Source organism: Miscanthus floridulus, chromosome 2 (assembly GCF_019320115.1).
Source record: "Miscanthus floridulus cultivar M001 chromosome 2, ASM1932011v1, whole genome shotgun sequence".
Classification (NCBI taxonomy): domain Eukaryota; kingdom Viridiplantae; phylum Streptophyta; class Magnoliopsida; order Poales; family Poaceae; genus Miscanthus; species Miscanthus floridulus.
Genome location: NC_089581.1, coordinates 91387672 through 91411983, shown reverse-complemented (window position 1 = coordinate 91411983; position 24312 = coordinate 91387672).

Below are 24312 nucleotides of genomic sequence, written 5' to 3'. Positions count from 1 at the left end.
CTTTCTACTGTAAGTGTCAAGATCATATTTTTCCTAAATACTACACCTCCTAAGGAACATTACCAAATTTATTTTACAATTTTTGAAGCTACCAAATTGGAGATCTAAAAATTACAAAACAGTACAAAATCTGGAATTAAATGAACTATCCTATACTCTCACTACCGCTGACCGGTGGGACCCGCTGGTCAGAGGACCCCATGCATCATTGACCTGAAATAGGGCAGCTATGCTGCGCGATGGTGGCGCGGCCAAAGCTTGCTAACGGCGAACAATTCCGGCGACAGCACCGGCACTGATGTGACCACCAAGACACTACGCATCTATTGAGCTAACTAAAAGGACCAGTCGCCGGAGCTAACAACGATGGTGGCCCGAATGGCGGGGCGGTGGAGTCGGATGACGGTGAGACGCCAGGGCTGGCCATGAAAACTCAATCAAATGCTACGCCGAGCATCGACACACGACGACAAAGCTATTGCACTCACTACCACTGCTAGAGGTGGTCGGAGATGTCCCGGCCACGGTGTCGTGGCACGGCGGTGAACTCCGGTGGGGCTGCGCGTGGCGCTAGAGCTTTACTGAGCTCTATCAGTGGGCACTGGTGGATGCGGTGAGCTGCTGGGGTGGCGGTGGAGTGCTGCGGTGGTGATGGAGTAGCTAGGCGCGAGCTGGTGCCGTCAACGGCGATGGTGGTGCCCGGTGCTGAGGCTGCAGCTGCTGCAGGTGCTGCGAACAGCGAAGGAGGAGCCGGGAAAGGAAAATGAAGGCACAGATAGGAGCGGGCGAGCGCTGGCGTGTTAAAGGCTCGCTCTAGCTAGCCTAGCCGCACGGGGCAGGGCATCGGCAACACGCAGCCATCGCTGCCTCCACGCGGCAGCCCTATCCTGGCGACGGTCGGCCACTGAGCCGAGCGATTCAGTTAGTTCAGACTCGCGATGTGATGCCTGACAGTGGGTTTTTCATTTGAATTATCTCCCAATACAAAGCCATTCAGTGAATGATTCCAAAACAAAAGTTGTAGTCCTAAGTACCATCTACAATTCTTGTTCAATGAACTCGTGCTAATTTGCAACCAAAACTGAGTAATATCATCACAAAGATCGGCTTGTCAGTCGGTCAGTTAACAAGGACTTAGCAAATTTTGTTAAGTTTTGACATGTTGATTTTTCTGATTCTTGTGATCCAATTTCAAACATGTTAGGAGCTGAATCATTCAATGACCCAAAAATAAAAGTTGTTCCTTATATCAAATACTACAACTTTGCTTTAGTGACCACCTCCATGCAAGGTCTCTAACACCTAGTTCAAACTTGGTCAAACATGTCACATTTAAAAGATGATACACTTCAAACTATGGCTTAATGACCTAATTACCCCTAACCATGAATATCAAAGTTGTTCATAATGATACTCTAAACATGTTTAAGCAAATTGCAAGGTCATACCATCATTTCATGTATTAGTCACTCATAGTGCTATTTAGTTTAATCACATGAAATCTTAAGTGTTGGTTCATGCAAGGTGACTTCATGAACCATGTCCTATTTGCTAACCTAGGTGTTGCTACATGTTTGTGTGACTTACATCCACCAAGTACATGTATACACTCATGATCATATGCATATACACATGGAGACATTAAATAATGAGAAAAATTGCATATGTTCAAGGAAACATGCGATAACAAGCAAATGTTGCAGATGTTTCAATCCAATGTTTTAATTGTAAATGCTTGTTTATGAATGCTTGATGCTCATGCTCATGTTAAGCAAGTCAAGTTATGCAAGGCTAACACCCGAGGTGTTACAGCCCCTCCCCCTTATAAAAATCTCATCCCGAGATTTGCAAGACCTACCATTCCTGGAAAAAGGCAGGATAAACTTCTCATAAATAATCTTCTCTTTCCCACGTAGCATCGTATTCACTATGATTGTTCCACACCACCTTATAGAACTTAATAATCTTACTCTGTGTCACTCTTTCCATCTCCTCTAATACTCGAATTGGCTTTTCCTCATAGGTCAAATCCGATTGAAGCTGCACGTTGGTGGGTGCAATAGCTTCTTCAGGTACTCGAAGACATTTCTTCAACTGAGAAACATGGAAGACATCAAATATTGCACTCATCTCTAGTGGAAGTTGTAACCTATACACAACATTTCCTTTCCGTTCCAAAATCTTGTATGGCCCCACATATCTGGGTGAAAGCTTCTTTTTCATCCCAAATCTCTTCACGCCTTTCATGGGTGATACTTTCAAGTATACATAGTCACCCACTTCAAAAGTCAGTGGTCTCCTTCTTTTATCAGCATAACTCTTTTGTCTCGATTGAGCTGCCTTCATATGCTGTTGGATGATACGTACTTGCTCTTCAGCTTCATTAACAAAGTCAATACCAAAGTATCTCCTTTCACCGGGCTCAATCCAATTCAATGGAGTTCTACATTTTCTGCCATACAATGCTTCAAATGGAGCCATCTTGATACTTGCTTGATAATTGTTGTTATAGGAGAACTCAGCTAAAGGTAACCATTTCTCCCATGAACCTTTTGAAGATATAACACAAGCTCTAAGCAAATCTTCTAGGATTTGGTTCACTCGCTCCTGTCTGTCCTGAAGTTTGCGGATGGTATGCCGAACTTCTAATTAGCTTGGTTCCCAAAGCCTGGTGTAAGTGCTCCTAGAAACGAGCTATGAACTGTGGTCCTCGATCTGATATTATGGTCCTAGGCACTCCATGTAGTCTCACAATTTGAGAAATGTACATCTCGGCGTACTTCCCCACATGATATGTGGTGTGAACTGGTACAAAATATGCTGACTTGGTGAGACGATCAACAATAACCCATATTGAATCATGACCTTGCGACATCATTGGAAGGCCTGTGACAAAGTCCATGCTGATTTCCTCCCATTTCCAACCTAGAATAGGCAATGGCTGAAGTAATCCGGTAGATTTCATATGAACAACTTTTACTCTACTGCAGTTATCACACCTAGCGACATAGGCTACGATCTCTTTCTTCATCTTAGTCCACCAAAAACGGGTTTTCAAATCTTGGTACATCTTACTACTACCTGGATGGATATACAATTTGGATGAGTGAGCTTCATCTAAAATTTGATTCCTTAGCTCACGGTCTTTTGGTACCACAAGTCAGTCCTCAAACCATAAAACACCTCTTTTGTCCAATCTAAAATGCTTGGTCTCTTGCTCTTGCATTTTTCTTTTGATGTGACTTATTCCTACATCTATCTGCTATAGCTCTACGATTTTGCTCTCAAGTGAACAACTGATCATGATATTGTGTAGTACTGCAGGGTGTAACAAGTTGAATCCATCTTCCAATAATGCTTCTATAGTGTTGCAATGAGACTTTCGACTGAGTGCATCTGCTACTACATTATCTTTACCCGGATGGTAATGCACTTCTAAATTGTAGTCCTTAATCAATTCTAACCATCTTCGTTGTCTCATGTTCAGCTCTGGTTGGGTAAAGATATACTTGAGACTTTTGTGGTCAGTATATATATGACATATATTTCCCAACAAATAATGTCTCCATATCTTTAATGCATGAACAACTGCTGCAAGTTCTAAATCATGTGTAGGGTAGTTGACTTCATGCTTTCTCAATTGCCAAGAAGCATATGCAATAACTCTTCCTTCTTGCATAAGCACACATCCCAAACCTATTCCCGACGCATCATAAAATACATCAAAAGGCTTTTCAATGTCTGGTTGCGCTAGCACAGGTGCGGTAGTCAACAAAGTTCTGAGGGTGTGAAAAGCTGCTTCACATTCTGGTGTCCATTTATACTTCTCATCTTTCTGAAGTAGTCTGGTCATAGGCTTAGCTATCTTTGAGAAATCTAGAATGAAACGACGATAATATCATGCTAACCCTAGAAAACTCTAAACTTCATGAACCGAAGTTGGGGCTTTCCAATCCATGACCTCTTGTACTTTTGATGGGTCTATAGAGATTCCATCCCTTGATAAGATGTGACCTAAGAAAGGTACTTTGCTCAACCAAAACTCACACTTGCTAAATTTCGCATATAGCTTATGCTCCCTCAATCTGGATAAAACAATCCTCAGATGCTCTTCATGATCTGACTCATTTTTTGAATAAATCAATATATCATCGATAAACACGACCACGAACTTGTCGAGCTCAGGCATGAATACCGAATTCATCAGGTACATGAAGTAGGCTGGAGCATTGGTTAGTCCGAAAGACATAACCAAATACTCGTATAAGCCATACCTAGTAGAGAAAGCAGTTGTAGGTATGTCCTCCGGTCTGATCTTGATCTGATGGTAGCCTGATCTCAAGTCAATTTTGGAGAATACCTTTGCCTTCGCTAGCTGATCGAATAAGATGTCGATGCGGGGCAATGGATATTTGTTCTTGATGGTCATAGCATTGAGTGGTCTGTAATCTACACACATTCTCAGTGACTTGTCCTTCTTTTTCACAAACAAGGCTGGACATCCCCATGGAGATGAGCTCGGTTGGATAAGACCCTTGTCCAATAGATCTTGTAATTGAACCTTAAGTTCTGCTAACTCATTGGGTGGCATTCTATAGGGCCTTCTTGATATGGGTGCCGTACCTAGCACTAACTCGATCTTAAATTCCACATCCCTATCAGGTGGTAGACCTTGGCAATTCCTCTAGGAAATACATCTAGAAACTCACAAACCACTGGGATATCACAAAGTGTGGTGGTTTGGATCGCACAAGCTAAATGTTGGAGTTCAAAATTGCTGGGAGAGTGGTACTAGAAAAGCATTCCCTCCCATGGGTTCTCTCAACATAATAGTACGGGTGCTAGTGTCAATAAGGAACACCATGATCCTTCATCCAATTCATGCCTAAGATTACACTTATCGATAACCCGAGCAATATTATCAAATCCGTTGTGTACTCCCTCCCTTGTATAGAGATGAGCACATTTTTGACTATCTTTTTGGTAGAAATAGTACCCCCTACTGAACTTATATTATAACCCCCTTTGCTTACTTCAATTATTTCTTGATCATGTCTAGATGCAAATGCTTGACTCATAAATGAATGAGAAGCTCCCGAATCAAATAAAACAACAGTGGGATGCTTATTGACGAGAAACATACCAGCTGTGACAACTTCTCTAGCGGGCACTTCCTCAATAGCGGTATAATGCACGTACCCCGGACGTGCCCTTGCGTTCGCCTGCCTCTGATTGTTCTGATTTGGGTTGCCATTCTTCTTGGGGTGGGGGCATTCCTTGGCCCAATGACCCATTTGATTGTAGTTGAAACATGGCTAATTATTCCTAGGTCCAGTGGAGCTCCTCTGACTGCCAGTCCCTTTTGGTAAGGCAATAGTGAAAGCCTTACGGAATGGTTTTTGAGGTCTACCGTTCTGAGCTTTAGGTGGTGGAGGCCTAAACTTGGGTGCAGGTGGACAAAATTGTGGCCTAGCTGTGATAGGCACTTTTGACTGTGAAGATCCAAGAGGCACCTGCCTCATATGCCCTCTTGCGACCCTTAGCAACGGCATGCATGTTATTGTGGTTTTCTTGGGTCAAAGCATCACTAATAAACTCATTGTACATGGCACACCTATAATTGGCCATGGTCTTCATCAGTTTGGTACCCAGACCCCTCTTAAAGCTCTCTAGTCTTTTTCTCCTCAGTATCCACAAAACCTAGGAGCGTATCTGGACAGGTTGTTGAATGCAGTGCATATATTCTATGAGGGTCTTCGTTCCTTGAGTGAGCCTCATAAATTTAGCCGCTTTCATGCGCATTAGGCTCGGGGGAATGTGATGTCCCCTAAAAGCCAGTTTGAACTAGTTCCCAAGTCACTCACGCATTAGCAGGCAGAGACGATAAGAAATGCAGTCCTACCTAGATCCCTGCTGGTCCTTGCAGCTGATGAGAAGCATATTCAGCTTTCAGATGCTCGGTGACCCTTAGTAGACTGAAACTTCTACTCAATGGTGTTGAGCCACTCAGTCAGCCTATAGTGGTTCCTCAGCCACCTTGAAGATTGGAGGCTTCGTATCCAAAAATTCCTTGAATGTACATGTGCTGATTTGGCTCGGCCCCTGGTTGATGCGGGTGGCCACGAGCGGTGTTTTGCGCGATGAGGCACTAGAGCTTCTTCCATTGTCCTTTGGCTCCCCAAGAACTGGGCAAAGAACTCCTGAGCGGACAGCGGCGGTGGTGGTAAGTCATCATTATTGCCATCATGGCTGCTACCAGCTCCAGCACGGGTGCGCGTCATCTGCGATGTTGCAACAATAAGCGATTATCGGTTGATGCCATAAGATTGCAGACGAATCATAATCATGCCAAACTGAAATTACTGGAGAAAACTCTCAAATTCACAATAAAAATAGAGGCATAACAATTCATTCTCGCAACATGACATCACCAATTTGATTCGCTCATCGGACTCGTAGCACGTTAATATCCAAATCATGAGCTCAGATAGCTCAACTGGAATTATAGTTTTAACCTGCACGTGCGATAGTCATGCAAATAACAATTTTACATGAGTTCAAATTACCCATACCGATTCCAAACTATAGGTCCATTACAAATCCAATGATGATATATTAGGCACTTATACTAAATACTACTGCGGTCTAATCCTCGTCATGATCACTATCGAGGTCAGAAATAGGACCATCTCCTTCCTTAGGCTCCACCACTTCCTCTTCCGATTCTGCTTTCCCCTCCTGCCAGAAGGGCGGTTGTGTGCGGAGTGGTATAGTGAGCCACACCTCGTACCATGGCTTGTCCTTCTAGGTACTATTCAATCCAATCATAAAGGGGTGGCTCATGGTACCCCACAAGGTGCAGAACTCTCCACAAGAGGGTAGGTGTTCCGAAAACATTCAGGAAATTCTCACTCCCAACTAGCGCTGCCATCTATACCATCAACATATACTCTTGGTGAGACAAGGCCATAATGGATAAGAGTTACATAACCAAGTAAGAAATTTATAAGGGGAGGAACAATTTAATTATATGCATGGTAATTATCATGATGCATGCTCGTTCCGTACGTCCTCATAAACTTAGGAAAAATTTGTTTCTAACAGTAGACACAGTGGCATACACACGTTCTCTCATATATATCGTAACTAGTCGAGCTACATGTTTTGTTGTTAGTGTACCTGCATAAAATTTCATTTTAGCCCCAAACCCAAAATGAAATATGCAGAATGTAAATTTAAATACTTCCATATATGTATACCCATACATATACTTTCGTATCAAGCTACCTGATAATAATTTAAACCCACAATTAAATATGTACCATATACACATGCAAGCATGCATACATAGTCGTACCAAAGCTAACTCTCCCCGACCGCACGCTCACATCTTGCGGTCATACACTCATCATCTTACCTTGGTGTAGAGGCATTTGATCCATACATTACCATTCAAGTGAATGGCATCCATACAATAGCACACCGTATGGACGACAAAGTAAAAACCCCCATGTTAGTACTTAAATAGCCACCTGATAGTCCTTAATTTGGGCATAAGGAAAGTGATCATTGGCACACTTTAGATTTCAAATACCTATTAATATAACTATTAGTTGCTAGAGAAGGGTTTTTGGAAAACAAAAACTTTTGTTTTAAATACACATGTGACAATTAATGTTAAATCTTGCTCTGATACCAGCTGTCGCAGAACTGACCAATTTATAAGAGTACAAGTACAATGGCAGCCCGCAATCAGTCGCACTGTCATACTTGAACCCATATAAACCTAGTAGTCCGTCGAGTACCACGACGGGTCTCGATAAACGATTACAACAACCAAGATCGTACAGGATTCAACATACATGCCACATATTACATAAAGTTCATAGATACATTTTCATCATTAGAGTATGGATAAAAGTTATTACAAACTGAGTTTGATAGATAAAGCGGAAGCAATTAAGTTTGAAAATAAAGTTTCCAACATAGTTTGATACAGTGCCAAGTAGGATCACGGTCCACAAAAGCAAAGATAGGGATTAATAAAGAAGCCTACCCAAGGCTTACTCCTCATCCACGGCGGGATAGAACCAACTCTTGCAATAACCATGATACACAGTGCCATCTAAGTACGAGAAGGTACTCAGCTAGACTTACCCGTCATAAACCAAAAATAAATCGACTCCAAGGATTATGCAAGGCTGTATAAGTGGAGGTAACTTGACAACATTTTGCATAAAAGCAATTGACTTAGTTGTACAATTACGATTCCTTTATCAAGTTAATTATAACTATCCATTTCTAGGTTAGCAACTATCCTGTGCCAAACATGTGGTATATCAATTTAAAAGCATACAATAGTAACCATAGCAGGTATTGTAATTCCATATTCATCCGAACCATCATGTTCCATAACACAGTTACTACGATGTTGGAGCTAGCCAAGTTTCTCACTATCCGGGAGAGACGGCGATTTGAATCGATTTCAACCAGCTAGGAATTTATTCCTAACACAAACCCAGGCATACCGTGTGAAGGCAGCCTTAGGTCACCTTTGGTACAACTCAGGTCCACGTTTTGTGGGTCTGTACCGCGCCGCACAATCTGGGACACCAGATGCCAGGACGTTCAGGCCTAGCCTGCCCTTGGGCTCAGCCTAATCGCCCCCCGGAAGGAGCGCACAATAGAATGGGTCCCGGACCTGAGTTGAGCTACTCGGCTTCGCAGGTCGGAATGAGTTATCCGGCCAGCTAAGTGATAGGCATGCGTTCAATCTTGTCAGAAGTTCCAACAATGGTATGGTCCTTGATCGGCACAGACGGAATCACATGAGTCATCCTACGCATAGACTCCTGCCCGGCCTCAATTTTCTTTTACCCCATGGTTCTGTTCCACGATAGCAAATATAGCCAACCGTGCTCCGGTATCCACCTATATCTCGCAGGTGATAGGACATCACCCGACTTCTACCGGTCTAAGCATGGCTAAGCATATATTCGATCCTAGACCTATACCAGTTAAAGGTGTAATATCTGGACAAGGAATGTATATGCATCAAGTGGTTTCATTCAACTCTTATAACCTAATGCATCAATCATAAGTACTTAAGTAATCATTTGTAAAATACTGGGAGACTTAGAATGCTCCGGGGCTTGCCTCGTAGAAAGGAAGTGGGGCGGTGGTTAGGACACTCCGGAAGCTCTTTAGGATTCTGCTCCACACCTTCGGGAGCTGCGACTTGAGGTTCTCCTGCCGGTCCCCTTCCTCTACTTCGTCGAATTCCAGCAATGTTATTTCTTCCTCCGATCCTAGATGCATGAATATGGCGTAAGATATTGCGAATGCATATATGCTAACAAGGGTGGTGTGATGATACATGAAGAATGCATTCTTGCAATTATTCTTATCAGCATGTGGTTTAAGTAACAACAAGTGCATCACATTTACTGAGTAGGTGCATATCTCTTCTTGATTATGCAATTAACTACTTCAACAATTTATCAACTACTTCACAAACAGCAGCTACTTGTTTTACTCATAACTGGAGTTCTAATTATCGAAATGCAGTAATCCTAGACTTTCTGGAAAGCTTATAAAATTACCTACAACTTTGTTATTAACCATTTTTACAGCAAACATCATTTTTAACATGCAGCTTATCAAACTCCGGAATCTATCCGGAATCCTTCCAATTCGCATTACAATGTAACAATACTTCTACTTCATGTAATCATTCAAAGTTTGACAACACAAAGTCTACCAACAGTTTAAGCATACCAAATACATCCAAGAAGATATAATGGTGAAGCCCAAACTATTTCTTTATATGCCTTTATTATTTTATTTAGATACATAGGTTAAATAATAAATATATATCAAATGTGCATAATAAATTCTTAAAAATTTACAGTGCCTTACTAATGCTACCAAAAGACTACTGCAAAAGTTTCATGCCATTTTATATAGTAAAACATTCTATACAAAAAAGACAAGGCAAAAAGGCTTAAAATAGCAAAAATAGGAAACCCTAGTGAAAAGTGTTAAGCAACAGATTTCCTATTTGTCTTAGCATCCATATGGTACTAGGATAACCTCAACAATTTTCATGAATATTGGATTCCTAAATAATTTATAAAAATTCATACAAGGATTACCTATTTATAAAAGAAAAATCTATAACTACAAATCTATGCATGCACTGATCCCCAAATTTTTACCAGAGCTTATACATGTCAAGAATAGCTTACCACAAAAATTCATAATTTTTGGAGCAAAGGAACTCTAGATATAAAATAAACAAGTTTGCATGCATTCAAAAACACATTTTAAATATCCATTTAAATCTTCCAAAATTTCTACTGTAAGTGTCAAGATCATATTTTTCCTAAATACTACACCTCCTAAGGAACATTACCAAATTTATTTCACAATTTTTGAAGCTACCAAATTGGAGATCTAAAAATTACAAAACAAGTACAAAATCTAGAATTAAATGAACTATCCTATACTCTCACTGTCGCTGACCGGTGGGACCCGCTGGTCAGAGGACCCCACGCGTCATTGACCTAAAACAGGGCAGCTACGCTGCGCGACGGTGGCGCAGCCAAAGCTTGCCAACGACGAACAATTCCGGTGACGGCACCGACACTGATGTGACCACCAAGACACTACGCATCTATTGAGCTAACTAAAAGGACCAGTCGCCGGAGCTAACGACGATGGTGGCGTGAATGGCGGGGCAGTGGAGTCGGATGACGGTGAGACGTCGGGGCTGGCCATGAAAACTCAATCAAACGCTATGCCGAGCATCGACACACGACGATGAAGCTATTGCACTCACTATCACTGCTAGAGGTGGCCGGAGATGTCTCGGCCACGGCGTCGTGGCACGGCGGCGAACTCCTGGGCAAGGCTATGCGTGGTGCTGGAGCTTTACCGAGCTCTATCAGTGGGCACTGGTGGATGCGGTGAGCTACTGGGGTGGTGGTGGAGTGCTGCGGTGGTGATGGAGTAGCTAGGCGTGAGCTGGTGCCGTCAACGACGATGGCGGCAGCCTAGTGCCGAGGCTGCAGCTACTGCGGGCACTGCGAACGGCGAAGGAGGAGCCGGGAAAGGAAAATGAAGGCACGGACAGGAGCGAGCGAGTGCTAGCGTGTTAAAGGCTCGCTCTGGCCGGCCTGGCCGCACGGGGCAGGGCGTCAGCGACAGCGCGGCCATCGCTGCCTCCACTGCGGCGGCCCTGTCCTAGCGACTGATCGGCCACTGAGCCTGAGCGATTCAGTTAGTTCAGACTCGCGATGTGATGCCTGAACAGCGGGTTTTTCATTTGAATTATCTACCGATACAAAGCCAGTTCAGTGAATGATTCCAAAACAAAAGTTGTAGTCCTAAGTACCATCTACAATTCTTGTTCAATGAACTCGTGCTAATTCGCAACCAAAACTGAGTAATATCATCACAAAGATCAGCTTGTCAGTCGGTCAGTTAACAAGGACTTAGCAAATTTTGTTAAGTGTTGACATGTTGATTTTTCTGATTCTTGTGATCCAATTTCAAACATGTTAGGAGCTGAATCATTCAATGACCCAAAAATAAAAGTTGTTCCTTATATCAAATACTACAACTTTGCTTTAGTGACCACCTCCATGCAAGGTCTCTAACACCTAGTTCAAACTTGGTCAAACATGTCACATTTAAAAGATGATACACTTCAAACTATGGCTTAATGACCTAATTACCCCTAACCATGAATATCAAAGTTGTTCATAATGATACTCTAAACATGTTTAAGCAAATTGCAAGGTCACACCATCATTTCATGTATTAGTCACTCATAGTGCTATTTAGTTTAATCACATGAAATCTTAAGTGTTAGGTTCATGCAAGGTGACTTCATGAACCATGTCCTATTTGCTAACCTAGGTGTTGCTACATGTTTGTGTGACTTACATCCACCAAGTACATGTATACACTCATGATCATATGCATATACACATGGAGACATGAAATAATGAGAAAAATTGCATATGTTCAAGGAAACATGCGATAACAAGCAAATGTTGCAGATGTTTATCCAATGTTCATTAAATGCTTATTTATGAATGCTTGATGCTCATGCTCATGTTATGCAAGTCAAGTTATGCAATGTCTAACACCCGAGGTGTTACAAAACCGTGCAAAAGTGAAGTACCACCAGGCTACAGGATCTCGCTCCTATGTTGTCGAGATGCAAAAATATGTAAGTGATGGTTGTATTTTATTGTTACTCTTGCCTTTGTTGAAATATAAAGCAAAACTCATGTGCAATGTGAGTGTAACACCCTAGGTGTTTGTCACCAGTTAAGCTATGGGTTTGAGCTCAAACATGACATGTTAAGTGGTGATGAAGGTGTCAAGATCAAATCTACAAGAGTGAGCTCCAACTTAAAATTGGGCAACACACCTTTGCTTGCATATTGACCCTTTTCAGTTATATACCTAAGTAATGTTGAAGGTGCTTCTGTTATGTGCCTCACATCAATTTCCACCCACATGGATGGTTGGAAAAGTTTCATGAAGTTTGGAATCAAGAAGTCACATGAAATGACAAGTTATGTCCTCGCCTGAATTGCTTTATTAGGTGAATGAGAACATGTGATGACAAACAAACATTATAACCTTGCTCAAACAACTCTACTTACACTCATGAACAAAAGTTATGAAGGGTTCATGTTGAGCAAGTGGCCAGAAAATGCTCCAATAGATCAAAAAGGGTAATTTAAGCTTTATCGTGATGCTACTTTGACTTGGTCTGAACTATGGCTTGCAGTGCTTGCATGGAGTTGCACCTTAAATAAAAGTTGAAGTTTGAGTGGTGTAGAACAAACTTTGTTTTTGGATGAAGAGCTAGTTTGGTCTCTAAATTAGTCTATCATGGCCTCCAAAAGTGAATGTATTGCTGTTTCTAGAGCTCAAAAAATTTGGCTAAGTCCCTAATGGACTGAAACTGAGTTTTCACTTTCGTGTACCCCACTTTAGATCCTTGTATCTCCACAACAAGGCCGAATCAGACTTTGACGCTTTAAGCAATGTTGGAGAAGTCGCGTAGCTCTACAACATTTGCTACTACCGTTTGCGCCAAAACTAAACGAATTTGGAGTTAGGAAGGGACAAAAGTTGAGTGTTAGCTTGTATTTTTGAGGTGGTTTTTGATCCGTTCCTTCAGTTTGCAACAGGACATGGCCGACCGACTTTGGGTGCTGGGTGCCGCATGGCCTCCATGCGCGCGCGTCGCTCGCCAGCTCGCCCTGCTCTTCTATTTGAGGACTGGCGCTGCCTCTCAAGAGCTCCCACTCACTCGCCTCCCTCTCCTTGTCTGCCTAGGCACCGAAGGAGCAGGCTGCCGCCGCCATGAACGCCGAGCTATGCGTGATGCCATGGCTCGGTTCCCTCTCGGCTCTCTCTCTCTCTTGTGTGGTTTTTCGCCCTAGGAAGCTGTAGCCAAGTTGCCTCCGCCGGAGACGGCGAGCTCCTCACTGCAAATCGCTACCGCACCGGCGTATAGGGCCGTCGCCGTCCGATGCGGCCACCGCGCGTGTGGCTGGGCCGCCTCGGGCCATCTCCGGCCGTGTTGCGGCTACCCACGAGCGCACGCAGGTCCCCTAGTCCTTCCCTGCCCCTCCACCATCGCCGACGCACCACCTCCGGTGAGCTCCCGCGCGTCCTCTGCTCCAAAGCCACGCCAGGGACCTCACGCAACAATTCAAGGAAAGGGAGGGACCTAACTGCATAGTCTGTGACTCATATGAATAGTGCCTTTTGGATCTATTTGTTTTCAATCGGCTGGAAATTTGGAAATTCATAGTAAATTGTAGAAAAATCCAAAAATGGCAAATATAGACTTTTTGGAATCCTTGTGAAATTCTATATGCACTAGATCTATAATATTGCATGATTAGTTTAAAGTTTTTGTTGTAAAAATCAATTTATACAGTTAGGTTTGTACTACTGGTTGTGTCTTGTCTTTTTCATAACTATAGTTATTTTGCTCAAATAAATGTGAAATTGTTATGGAGTGCTCATCAGGTGATAGTTGTTGTCTGGTAAAAATTTCAGGAGTTTAGGATTTATATTTTAAGAGTTATAAAAATAACAATTGCCCTATATTGCCTTGCTCCTACTCTGAATAGTTCTGCATGTTTGAATTAATTGGCTCAGTTAAGTTATGAATCATGACTTGATGAAAATACATGAGTTGTAGTACTTTTATTAAGCTTTTCAAAAAGCTAAATATCATGATTTTTGGTAAAGTAGATCTTGAGTTATACTTGCTTAAATCTCTGTGGCTGTTTCTGCCCAAACCTAGAGAGGGTTTCTTCGTTCTTACTGTGGGGCCTTCTTAATAGTAGAATTAGCTTTCGGTGTTTACAACAAAGTTGTTTAGAATTTTCTAAGCTTTCTAAAAAGTCTAGAACCACATTTATTGGACATGTATAACTCCATTTGTAGCTGTTTGAAGTGGCATATCAGTTTCTGTCCATGTTTTAGACAGAGATTCATTCATTGGATTAATTGACCTTGCTAACTGTAGAATCATCTTAATAGGAGAATAATAAAGTTGTAGGCAACCTTATAAGCTTTTCAAAAAGTTATGATTCATGTTTGTTGGAGGTCTAGAACTCCAGTTATGCTTCTCTGAAGATGCTATCAGTTTTCTATACCACTGCTGTTGGGCTGCATGTGCAGTTTTGCTTGTGCAATTATTTTCGTGGTGTAAATGATGTTTCCTATGGTTGTAGTGAATACAAAAGTTGTAGAAAATTTCATAATATTGCTTGTGTTCAAATTGTAAGACCATAGGTCTGATAGTTTAGGAGTTACATGACTTTTAAGTCTTCTGTCAAGTTTTGATTGTATTCGGAGCAGATCTGAAAGATGCTAGTGTTTGATCTAGTTAGGATTTGAATAACACCTAAATGATAATAAGAAAGTTGTAGATAACTCACTTAAACATCTTGTGTTAAATTTTCCTGGCATTTGGCCAAATATTTTGTGAGTTATGCCTGTTTAAAGTTGGGTGTCAGAAATGGCTGCTCTCTGTCAATTGTGGACCAGTTTCTATAAATGGGCATATTTGACTTAGTTAACTTGAGAATAATGCTAAGATGATTAAAGATGAATTGTAGAAAATTTCATAAGCTTTCCAGAATGTCTTGTTGCATAGCTATTGGATTTGTATAACTCTAGTTATGATCCAAACAACAAGCTATAGTTTCCAGTCCAGAAATAGACATATGCTAGTTGTGGTTGTTTACTCCATGTGTTGCTAAGTGTGGCTTATGCCCTTATTGATGGTCAAGTTATGATACTTGTGACCTTGTTAAACTTGTGTCATGCTTGATATGCTTGCTCTCTATAGTTAGTTGGGTGATGTTAGTTAAATAGCTATTGGTGTCTATGTCTTGCATAATCTTGTGTTTGTCTTGAATGCTTATGTGATGCATCTTGTGTTACCATTCATCACATTCATACACATGCATCTTGCATCTCATTTAGGTTTGCTAGATGAACCACGTGCCAGATGGGATGTTGGAGCCGAACCCGAAGACGGTGTATGGCGGACCTATCCCAAAGATGGAAGGACTGGACGAGTGCTAGGATGGGGGATGCTCACCAAGCGAGTATCATCTAACAAGCACTGATCTAGTGTTGGATTCTAGGCAAGCCCCGGAGCATTCTAAGTCTCCTAGTATTTTAGAAAATATTACACAAGTTCTTATGATTGATGCATTAGGTTATAAGAGTTGATTGAAACCACTTGATGCATATAAATTCCTTGTCCAGAATACTACCTTTAACCCTATATAGGTCCAGGATCAAATATATGCTTAGCCATGCTTAGACCGGTAGAAGTTGGGTGATTTCCTGTTACCTACGAGATATAGGTGGATACCAAAGCACGGTTGGCTATATTTTCTATAGTGGAAAAGAACCATGGGGTGAAAGTAAATTAAGGCCGGGCGGAGTCTATGGTAGGTTGACTCATGTGATTCTGTCTGTGCCGATTAAGGACCGTACCGTTGTTGGCGTTTCTGACAAGATTGAACGCATGCCTATCACTTAGCTGGCCGGATAACTTGTTCCGACCATGAAGCCAAGTAGCTCAGCTCAGGCCGAGCCCCGTTCTATTGGGCGCTCCTTGTGGGGAGCCAGACTGAGCCCAAGGGCAGGCTAGGCCTAAACGTCCTGGCATTTGGTGTCCCTGATTGTGCAGTGCGGTACGAACCCACAAAATGTGGACCTGAGTTGTACCAAAGGTGACCTAAGGTGACCATTGATCTGGTCTACCTAGGTTTGTGTTAGGAATAAATTCCCAGCTGGTTGAAATCGATTCGAATCGCCATCTCTCCCGGATAGTGAGAAACTTGGCTAGTCCCAACATCGTAGTAACTGTATTATGGAACATGATGGTTCGCATGAACATGGATTTACAATACCGGCTATGGTTACTAGTGTATGCTCTTAAAATGATATACCACATGTTTGGCACAGGATAGTTGCTAATTTAGAGATGGATAGTCATAATTAACTTGATAACAGAATTATAATTATATAATTGAGTTAATCGCTTTTTATGCAAAATGTTGTCAAGCTACCTCCACTTATAAAGCCTTGCATACTCCTTGGAGTCAATTTTATTTCTGGTTTATGATGGGTAAGTCTAGCTGAGTACATTCGAGTACTCTGGGTTTATCCCACCATGTTGTAGGTGAGGTTTTGGCCTGCTGAAGATGGTGGTTAACCGCCGGTGGGCTCGGTGACTCTATATTTACTTCTCATCTACATGTTTTTGTCTGAGGATGTCACTTATGCTAGCAATGTATTTGGAACTTATATTAATGTAATCCTTTCAAAGCAAATGTTGTTTTCACTAATCGGTTTTGAAACCCAAACATATACTATTATTTGTGAAACCATTTGTATTTTTCTTTCCGCTGCAACTCTACATATGTGATGTATATTTGCTTAATCACGCGATCTTGGTTGTGATGTTGATTTACCGAGGTCCTATGTGACACTCGGCGGACCACCGGGTTTATATAAGTGAGAGTATGCGCTTGTCAACGTGTTAGCGGGGACAGCCGTACTTGATCTTGTATAAATTGGGCGGTTCTGTCATAGCTGGTATCAGAGCGAGATTAAGCATAATACTGTCCTGTACATAGTTTTAAAAGCCAAGTTTTGGTTTTAAAAAGCCTATTCTAACTAAAACTTTAGCTACATGCAAATTAATCAAAACTTATTTACAAAATATGCTAGCGACATCTTCCTTTATGCCTAGTTAAGGACTATTAGGTGGCTATCTAAGTACTAACTTTGGGGGATGTACTTTATTGCAATTTTTACTTTCGTTGTCCATACAACGTGCTATTGTATGGATGCCGTTCACTTGAATGGTAATGTATGGATCAATTGCCTCTATGCCCAGGTAAGTGTGAGTTGTGAGAGCATGACCGTCCAACTATCGGTCTAGGGGAGAGTTAACTATGGTAATGTGGCTTTGTGGCACTCCACTAGTCATTTTTAAGCCAGTGATTAGTGGCTCGAACATGGTTGAATTCACACCAAACTTGGTAATATCATTCCTCGCTTAAGGAACTTCGGTATTTTAAGTTGGCTTGAGTATTGGTTGAGTAAAGTATCGGATTTGTGAGATGTTTTGACAGTTCGGTCACAAAGTTTCAGAACAAAGCAGTTTTGGTAAATGATTTGTTTGGATAGCCAAACGGTGTCCGTTTGAGCTGAATTTTGGTCAGTAGTTAAAGGACTCATGGATCTATATTCCTATCAAAATTCATGCACAATGGAGCACTAGTTTGTGAAATATGAATAGAAAACCAAAGAGTACAGAATCTGTAATTTCTTTATGACTACGATCATCCTTCGCATTCGAAAGTTGTGTTGCAATTGATGCCAAGGTATGTAACACGGTCAATAATTGTTGCTAGATAATCCTTTAGATACCCTAAACAAGACTCCTTGGACCCTTTTGTACCTTGTTCTTGGCTTCTTCTATCAATAATGTTTGAGCAATCGGGGTGTTCTACAAAGTAAATTTGTGCCTTGTCGGGTCAAAAACAATTGGAAAGGTGTCAAACAACAAATTTCAGATTATGAGTATGAGTTGTTGATTGACATTAGAAAGAAATGAAGCCCCAATGTCAAAAGTAGTTCCACAAAGATAGTTTTGATATAGTGCAAGTCAACTCAACTTACTGAGCAACTGCACCATGAAGGCAAATTGTGCTCAACCTACTTAGTAGTGTACTGTTTTTCCAGTTGGTGTATACTTGCAACTTTTGTTGACCTCCAGGCCTCGCTACCATCCTTCCTCAGCAAGGATTTTCAAGGTAGACTTGTCCTTGAGTACCTTCCATGTGTTTTACCCAAGAGGTTGCCTCAGATTCAACCCTGATAACTATTTCCGCTTGGATTCAAGGATTACCTTAGATATTGATCGTCGAAAATGCTAAGTCAACTGAGTCAGCTATCACATTCACCGCTCACTCAATAGACTTAGATAATACAGTGTTATCATTAGAGAAAGAGAACTGCACACATGGAACATTATGTAGTTTCCATCGCTGGGAATCTGAGCGATTGAACAGTCACGACCAACACCAACATTGTCTGTTGGTTACTCAGTTTCTCACAACCTCAGAGGATGCTTACCCAATCTATAATCTCATTCCTTATGAAAGGTTGTACTCGAGCTACTTTGGTAGAGAACTGCTTTTTGAACTTTGTCAATGAACATGGAACCATTGTAATGTGTAGCTTTTAGAAGCTTGTAGTCTAGTGCAAAGTTCACATGGTCCATGCTATATTCATTATGGAAATAGAGATTGTGGGAAACTTGGCTAGTCCCAACATCATAGTAACTGTATTATGGAACATAATGGTTTGCATGAACATGGATTTACAATACCGACTCTGGTTACTAGTGTATGCTCTTAAAATGATATACCACATGTTTGGCACAGGATAGTTGCTAATTTAGAGATGGATAGTCATAATTAACTTGATAACATAATTATAATTGTATAATTGAGTTAATCACTTTTTATGCAAAATGTTGTCAAGCTACCTCCACTTATAAAGCCTTGCATACTCCTTGGAGTCAATTTTATTTCTGGTTTATGACGGGTAAGTCTAGCTGAGTACATTTGAGTACTCAGGGTTTATCCCACCATGTTGTAGGTGAGGTTTTGGCCTGCTGAAGATGGTGGTTAACCGCCGGTGGGCTCGGTGACTCTATATTTACTTCTCATCTACATGCTTTTGTCTGAGGATGTCACTTATGCTAGCAATGTATTTGGAACTTATATTAATGTAATCCTTTCAAAGCAAATGTTGTTTTCACTAATTGGTTTTGAAACCCAAACATATACTATTATTTGTGAAACCATTTGTATTTTTATTTCTGCTGCAACTCTACGTATGTGATGTATATTTGCTTAATCACGCGATCTTCGTTGTGATGTTGATTTATCGAGGTCCTACGTGACACTCGGTGGACCACTGGGTTTATATAAGTGAGAGTATGTGCTTGTCAACGTGTTAGCGGGGACAGCCATACTTGATCTTGTATAAATTGGGCGGTTCTATCACAGCTGGTATCAGAGCGAGATTAAGCATAATATTGTCCTGTACATAGTTTTAAAAGCCAAGTTTTGGTTTTAAAAAGCCTATTTTAACTAAAACTTTAGCTATAGGCAAATTTATCAAAACTTATTTACAAAACTATGTTAGCGACATCTTCCTTTATGCCTAGTTAAGGACTATTAGGTGGCTATCTAAGTACTAACTTTGGGGGATGTACTTTATTGCAATTTTTACTTTCATCGTCCATACGATGTGCTATTGTATGGATGCCGTTCACTTGAATGGTAATGTATGGATCAATTGCCTCTACACCTAGGTAAGTGTGAGTTGTGAGAGCATGACCGTCCAACTATCGGTCTATGGGAGAGTTAGCTGTGGTTACTAGAATCTTTACATGTTACACACATGTATATATGAAGGTATTTAATTGCGGGTATATCTATCGGGTAGCTATGGATACTGAAATATATACATCTAGGGATGTATATATGGAGAGTATCTTAGTTTACTGCTTTCATTGTGTGCTTATTTATCTCTTGTGGGGATGAGTTGCAACGAGTTTGCCTGTAGGTACGCTAACCACGAATGCGTAGATTGAATGTAGCTGACGACTAGCTATATATCGAGAGAGTACATGTTATGCACCAACATAGAACGTGATTGCTGCCTTAGGCTAGCAATTTTGTGAGGACGAATAGGACGAGCATGCATCATGATTATGCTTGTGCATAAATATGCTTCCCTCACCTTGTTCTAATACTAAGTAACTTGAGATCATTATGATGCTACTATCTTCCTTGTGTGAAGCTAGACAAAGTGCCTTGTTCCATGCCGCTTGAATAGCTATGCTTGAAGATAGTGTGTGATTAGCTTTGCCTTGTATGTTTGCTTCCAAAGGAAATAGATGACAAGTTAATAGTTAGCAAAAGGTTCACCCCTTTGAAAACTAAATTGCTAAATGTAAGTAAAACTTGTTTTGTAGAGATATCCACCTACTCAGTAAAAAGGAATTAAAAGATAACAATACTTTACCACCATGTTTTGCATGATATGTGTAGCAGTGTTGTTGTAGGTGACTACTTGTTAGGTGCGAGCTTTGTGCTTTGTAATAGTCGCTTAAGCTAATTAGATTGAGTATTTCGAAATGCTTGCTTAAGACTAGGATGTAGGTGCGGATGCTCGTTATCTAGGTAATGCCATAGCTGTCACCCCTTTTGTCCTCTGTAAGCATATGAGTGTTGAAGAGCGCTATCCTAGAACAACGCCCAAGTTTTGGTAATCTCATGGTTGTCGTTTTCAATTAAGTTCTCTCTTAGGAGCCTGAGCCTATACACGTGGTTGCTAGCCATTGAACATTGTGCTACGAAGACCTTTATCCATGCCTTTGCTTGACCTTAGGCCCAAGTTTAGTTCCCTTGAACTCTTGCATGTGTCGTGGTTGTCCTGCTCCTATGTGGGAGGACCTTGCTAAAAAATCCTTGTCAGATCTCATTGCTCCTTCTTCTACAGATGATCTGGTGCAATGCTAATCGCTATCTACCCTGGCTTTAGAACCTTTTCCTCGCAGATCATGTCATTGTTTTATCAACTGAATCCCTAGTTAGTGCCTTGGCTCTATCCCTTGAATCTAGTTTATTTTGCCTCCAATCCTTTGAAGTCTCTGGATGTTTATTGGTCTTAATCTCATGTTAATCTTTATCTGGTAATCACTTTAGTGGACACAAGGCGTATATGGAAATTCAGCATGAGTCCCTTGCTATGTTGTCTCCAGCAATTAGGCTATGCTCTCTTGAGCTATGTTCTAATCTTTGGATCCACTGCTTGTTGACTCCTAACCTTGTGACTACCTTTGTTTGCTATCCCTCCTTCACATAGTGCTTGCTCCTATGCAACCCAATTTGTGCCATGTGAGATTTCTTATGGGTTGTATGTTCAGTAATGGTGCCACGATTAGCGATCTACGGTGCCCCGACAAAACTGAGAGCCTCCTAGTGGGTGCACACATAAGGCTATGCTGCTCGGCACATGCTGGTATCGATGTTTCTAGTCATGATCCATTGCAGAACTGCACCTGATGTGTTATTTTCACATGAACTCTTCCTTGGTTTTCTCTCCTTAGCATGGTAGAATATCTGTATGTTGAATCAGATGCAATTGGACTTCCTTCTGAGTCGTCCAAAGGATAACCTTGAAGAATAGGTCACTAACCTGAACATTAACAGACTGCAAGAGATGGTGGACAAGTGACTCGACATGACTATCCCTGTAATGACATTGGTCATCTAGTGAGCAGCTTATGTCATTCTCGTTGGATCAGAAAGATGCACAACACTTAAGGTTGGACAAGTTATCAGTCGGAAAGATGAATGGACCAGGATATTATGTGCTATAATAGGTCACCTGATGCTTAGGAGCTTTTGTCTAAGTCTTGACCAGTTATGTACAAGAGTGAAGATTTGGAACCTTTTTAGTGTTGAGATCCAACCGATTAGTTACCAGTAGGAAGGTTAATCTCTAGCTAGGTAACAACTCTTTGGTAGCCCCGAATGCTATGTCTCATAGAACAATGTTAGATGAAGAAACAACAAAGCCGGTCAACAATGCAAGTACTGCCTTCTTCTCTGGGCCCTATGTCATCAAGTCAACTCCATCTCGGACAATCAAATGGGTAGTGCAAGATACTATATCAGCTAAGTAAGGAGCTAGAGAAAGCACGTCCCTAGTTTGGTCAGCATCATTATGTATATGGTGGTATCAAAGGATTTGTTCAGGACGCTATTGGATGAAGCATAGAAGGATAATCAGAGACGTTCCCTTATCTTTGTAGGACTGTCACTCCACATGATGTATGCATTGTGCCCTGCAAGAACATCCCACTAGTTAAATGCTTGCGCATCATGGAGTTGGTGTCTAAATCAACGGTTGAGGTCTTGTTTCCTAAGAGGCATGCAAGGAAAACCCTAGCCTCCATCCTCAGCGAGAAAGCTACCGCTGTCATAAAGAAAATTAGAAAGTGCAGAACACACCCCACAACGCGTGAAGCAAAGAAAAAGAGGAGCGGGAAATCCGACAAGGCTTTGTGGCACTCCACTAGTCATTTTAAGCCAGTGATTAGTGGCTCGAACATGGTTGAATTCACACCAAACTTGGTAATATCATTCCTCGCTTAAGGAACTTCGGTATTTTAAGTTGGCTTGAGTATTGGTTGAGTAAAGTATCAGATTTGTGAGATGTTTTGATAGTTCGGTCACAAAGTTTCAGAACAAAGCAGTTTTGGTAAATGATTTGTTTGGATAGTCAAACTGGTGTCCGTTTGAGCTGAATTTTGGTCAGTAGTTAAAGGACTCATGGATCTATATTCCTATCAAAATTCATGCACAATGGAGCACTAGTTTGTGAAATATGAATAGAAAACCAAAGAGTACATAATCTGTAATTTCTTTATGACTGCGATCATCCTTCGCATTCGAAAGTTGTGTTGCAATTGATGCCAAGGTATGTAACGCGGTCAATAATTGTTGCTAGATAATCCTTTAGATACCCTAAAGAAGACTCCTTGGACCCTTTTGTACCTTGTTCTTGGCCTCTTCTATCAATAATGTTCAAGCAATCAGGGTGTTCTACAAAGTAAATTTGTGCCTTGTCGGGTCAAAAACAATTGGAAAGGTGTCAAACAACAGATTTCAGATTATGAGTATGAGTTGTTGATTGACATTAGAAAGAAATGAAGCCCCAATGTCAAAAGTAGTTCCACAAAGATAGTTTTGATATAGTGCAAGTCAACTTAACTTACTGAGCAACTGCACCATGAAGGCAAATTGTGCTCAACCTACTTAGTAGTGTACTATTTTTCTAGTCGGTGTATACTTGCAACTTTTGTTGACCTCCAGGCCTCGCTACCATCCTTCCTTAGCAAGGATTTTCAAGGCTGACTTGTCCTTGAGTACCTTCCATGTGTTTTACCCAAGAGGTTGCCTCAAATTCAACCCCAATAACTATTGCCGCTTGGATTCAAGGATTACCTTAGATAATGATCATCGAAAATGCTAAGTCAACTGAGTCAGCTATCACATTCACCGCTCTCTCAATGGACTTAGATAATACAGTGTTATCATTAGAGAAAGAGAACTACACACATGGAACATTATGTAGTTTCCATCGCTAGGAATCTGAGCGATTGAACAGTCACGACCAACACCAACATTGTCTATTGGTTACTCGGTTTCTCACAACCTCAGAGGATGCTTACCCCATCTATAATCTCATTCCTTATGAAAGGTTGTACTCAAGCTACTTTGGTAGAGAACTGCTTTTTGAACTTTGTGAATGAACATGGAACCATTGTAATGTGTAGCTTTTAGAAGCTTGTAGTCTAGTGCAAAGTTCACATGGTCCATGCTATATTCATTATGGAAATAGAGATTGTGGGTAATTGGTTTAAGCTCCGTAGTACTCTGCGTATCCTGAGAATAAAGTATTGTGCTATCTTGGATTCCTCCCAAAGTAACAATACTTCATGAAGGCCAATGAAGGAAATTATTCAGACAAAACTTACTACAAAGTACAAGTATCAGAAAGTGTCTTGACCAAATTAGCCTCGCTAATACCCTAAAGTTAAGTAGCATAATGCTATCACTGATATTGGAAAATGGATGACATGCTTCTCTT